The sequence below is a fragment of the Narcine bancroftii genome, chromosome 9 (assembly GCF_036971445.1).
Source record: "Narcine bancroftii isolate sNarBan1 chromosome 9, sNarBan1.hap1, whole genome shotgun sequence".
Classification (NCBI taxonomy): Eukaryota; Metazoa; Chordata; class Chondrichthyes; order Torpediniformes; family Narcinidae; genus Narcine; species Narcine bancroftii.
The window spans coordinates 56,700,971-56,704,895 of NC_091477.1; the positions used below are offsets into that span (position 1 = coordinate 56,700,971).

At 39.9% G+C, this 3,925-nt stretch overlaps 1 long non-coding RNA gene across 1 annotated transcript; it reads left to right on the forward strand.

Annotated features, from left to right (window-relative positions):
- The first annotated feature begins 266 nt into the window (after positions 1–266).
- LOC138742949 (uncharacterized) lies at positions 267–3,562 on the forward strand. The gene is made up of 3 exons (XR_011344534.1): positions 267–682; positions 1,949–2,029; positions 2,866–3,562. It is a non-coding gene; the product is annotated as an uncharacterized lncRNA (long non-coding RNA).
- The last annotated feature ends 363 nt before the right edge of the window (positions 3,563–3,925 follow it).

Here is a 3,925-nt window from a genome sequence, read left to right on the forward strand (position 1 = left end):
CTAAATACATGTGCAATACAATCAACTCTAGTAATGGAAACCCTAAAGAAAAGTAAACTAAACTCTCTCCTACACCACTATATTAGTATTATAAAAACAATACACCAATAAACTTTAATAAACATCTTTCAAATTTAGTAGTTAACAAGATAAACCTTTCAAATTACAAAGAGAAGGGATAAAAACCCACACTCACAGTTAATTCAAAAATGAAGAAGACATAGCAACAAAATCCCCCCCTCCTCTGAAATGGTTCGAACTACCAACACAGAGTAATAACTCACAACTGCCTCAACTGCCCCTTCCCACCCCATTTCACAATGGACTAAATTTTCTTCTGCCAAAGGAAGTTATTCATTCTGACACCCGATGATGAAGCTGAGGCAGAGTGGGCCAAAACTCCGTGGGCTTCCTTCATGGAATTTAAAAATCTCTTCTGACCATTTTTCATCATGATCCTCAGTCGTGCCTGTAACTGCAACACCGCCGGCTTGAAGCCTTAAGGAATTTTCACCGCATCTCTATCACCTTGGGGCAGAAGTCTTCAACAAACCTGATGTGTTGGTCCTGAAAGGTCAGGTCTTTCTATTTTGGAAACAGTGATGATGACTTTGGAAACAATGAACAATGTGCTCGATCAAGTACAGGGTCTGCACCAAACACCACTTCTCCAAACACCTCAGTAAGTAGTTTAGTAAAAAAATTATACAGGTGTGGTGATACACCACCGGCCTGCTGCAGGGGGCAACCTCTGTACCTGCAGGAGAGTATGGGGGACAGGACAACACCTGGCTGGCTGTCAATCAGCTGACCTGAATGGATCAAGCCTCACCCGGTCAGGTGTCAATTACCCTCCGGGATCTAAGCCTGAGCCGGCCCTCCGAAGACTCACTCAGAGTTGCTGCAGCCCAGCCCAACCCTGGCTCTGTGAATGTCTTTGCCGATTAAAGCCTGTTGTATAGTCTTTACCTTGTGTGTGTCTGATTCTGTCTAACAGCGCACCACAATAGGTGACTGTCCTTTCTCGATATCCTCCTTTAATCCCAAGTTGCGAATATCGTTAAGTCTGCTCCAGCCCTCCAGGTTGACCAGGCGCAACATTAACTTTTTGTTGCTGGCAGCCATTTTATCAGCATTAGTTTCAGCCTCTTGAGTCAGTTGTTCACAGAAATCAGGTTTAGATTCCTTCGCACTCAGATGTTCTTCAGTGACTGGAATTGCACTTAAACCTTTGTTCAGTTTTTCCTCTATATTATGGTAAAACTTTTCCATGGTCGTAGTTAGTTTGTTCATTATTTCTTGGGATTGAATCTTCATCCATTTCTGAGGTAAGGGGCATCACTTCCTCTTCAACTTCTTTACTTTCTTTCATTGCCTTGGCTCCTTTTTGGATGCTTTCTAGATGGTAGTAGTCATAGCAAGTGATGGATTTAACTACTTTGGTAAAGAAAAATTGGGTTAAAGGGTGGAGAGTGTTAAAAATGGGCAGGAGCTCACGATTACCACATCCTACTCTTATGTTTTTCAAGCCGTCCCAGTATTTGCTCCTAACTCTTTTTTTTAAATTCATTTGACTCACTTATTTCCTATTTTATATGGAAAAAAAGTGTTCCCGTTTTAAAAAAATCCTTTAAAATATTAGAAGAAATGGTGGCTTAGCATAACCTAATTTTAGACTTTATTTCTGGGCTGCAAACATTAGATATATCATTATTTGGATACATCATAATGAATATTCAGGGACTGCAGGATGCAGTGACTTTGAGTTGAAATCCATTAAAAGACATTCTCTTATCTCAATACTTGGAGCACATTTTCCTTTTACACTCTCCAAATTAAATGATAATTTGGCAGTTAGACATACTTCACAAATTTAGTTCCAATTTAGAAATCATTTTGGTTATCATACATTTTTATTAACGTCTTTTTTAAAAACATTTCTTTCAAGACACTGGATGTACTCGAAGGAAGAGAGGCAAGACAGTTCAGGCATGCGACATCAGCCCAGCAGAGCAGGAGGTTTAAAAAGGTAAGACATTTTTACCTTGATTTGTTTTTGAGTTGGAGTAAGGAGGCTGTGAAAGATTAGTTGATTAGGGGGAGCGAGCAATTGAGATAATTAGAAGGGACAAATAAAAGGAGGGGTAGCTGGAGGAGCAGCTAGTGAGTGAGTGGCTCAGTGAAGGAGTGGGACTAATGAAGGACTCTGAGGCTTTGGATCAAGAGGCTTCAGTGAGCAGAGGTTAAGGAGGGACTTGCTCCTTACACTACTAGGGAGTGGTCATCATCGGAGTGCTCTGAGTCAGAGTGGTAAGGCTTTGGCTGAACAGGTAAGAGGTGAGAATTATAGTAAAAGGGTAAATTACAGGTTCAATTATTGAGTCATATCAGACAGTAGAATTGGCGGTATGCATCTAGGATTAGTGTTGTACTTGAAGTGCCAGATGTAAGGAGTCGAGGAGACCACCAGCCTACCAAAGGACTACACCTGCACCAGGTGCTTTGAGATGTGGCTCCTTAAGACCATGTTAGGGATTTGGAGCAGCAGCTTGATGACCTTTGGTTAATTAGGAAAAGTGTGGAGGTGATTGATAGTAGCTATAGAGAGATAGTAAAGAGCACTCTGCGACAATACCCCTCAGAAATCGGTATATCAATTTAGATACTGTTGGAGAGGTTGACTTGACAGAGGAAGACCATGGCAAGCGGGAGCCTGACACTGTGCCCGGTGCTGTGGTCAAGAGAGAAAGGAGAAATGCAGCAGTTATAGGGAATTCCACAGTGGGGAACAGACAAGAGATGCTGTGAACATTCTGTCCTAGTAAACTTGTACCTCTCACTTTGTTCGTTTTAAATTGGTCACAGTGTTTGAGCTACCGAAAGAAAACAGAGACACACGCCGAGAGCACTTCAGTTTATACAAATCTTTATTACTAAATCTAAAGCAGATTTCAAACTACAATATGCAAGCCCTTCCCAATTATACTTATCAACGCCTGGACTGGTCCCAACTGCCGAAGTGAGGCAACGACCGCACACTTGTAGTAGGTGTCGGGGCGCCGGTAGCAGCTTCTCCACCTCCTCCGACCGGGATGTTGATTGGACTCTAGAAGTTCTTCTTCTTGCTGAGAGACATTTCCACCCCTCAGAGAGTCTGAAACTTCAGCAGCAGGACCATGGCTTATATTACCAAAAAATTGTTTACTCATAGCCCATCACCCTGAATAAATGGTTTACTTATCTTTTTTAAAAAATTTTTATTTATCACACTATAAACCATACTGACCAAAATACATACAGATATTTTTCTTTTGAATATATAGTGTCATTTTCTCCCCTTTTTCCCCCTCCCTTCCCTCCCTCCCTCTCCCCCCTTCCCATTTATTCAAAGTTCAATCTATAAGATACATTAAACCCGTTAAACAATGTCATAATTTAATAAAAATAAACAAGAAATTTTTGCCTTTTACTTTTGCATACTGAGTCAGTTCATTTCATTGTCTTCTCCTTCTGTCATTTTAGGTGGTGGAGGTCCGTGGTAGGATTTCTCTATTGTATTTCATGTATGGTTCCCATATTTCTTTGAATATTGTGATGTTATTTCTTAAATTATATGTTATTTTTCTAATGGAATACATTTATTTATTTCTATGTACCATTGTTGTATTCTCAAGTTGTCTTCTAATTTCCAGGTTGACATAATACATTTTTTTGCTACAGCTAGGGCTATCATAATAAATCTTTTTTGTGCTCCATCCAAATCGAGTCCAAGTTCTTTATTTCTTATATTACTTAGAAGGAAGATCTCTGGGTTTTTTGGTATATTGCTTTTTGTGATTTTATTTAATATCTGGTTTAGATCTTCCCAAAATTTTTTCACTTTCTCACATTTCCAAATTGGATGTATTGTTGTTCCCGTTTCCTT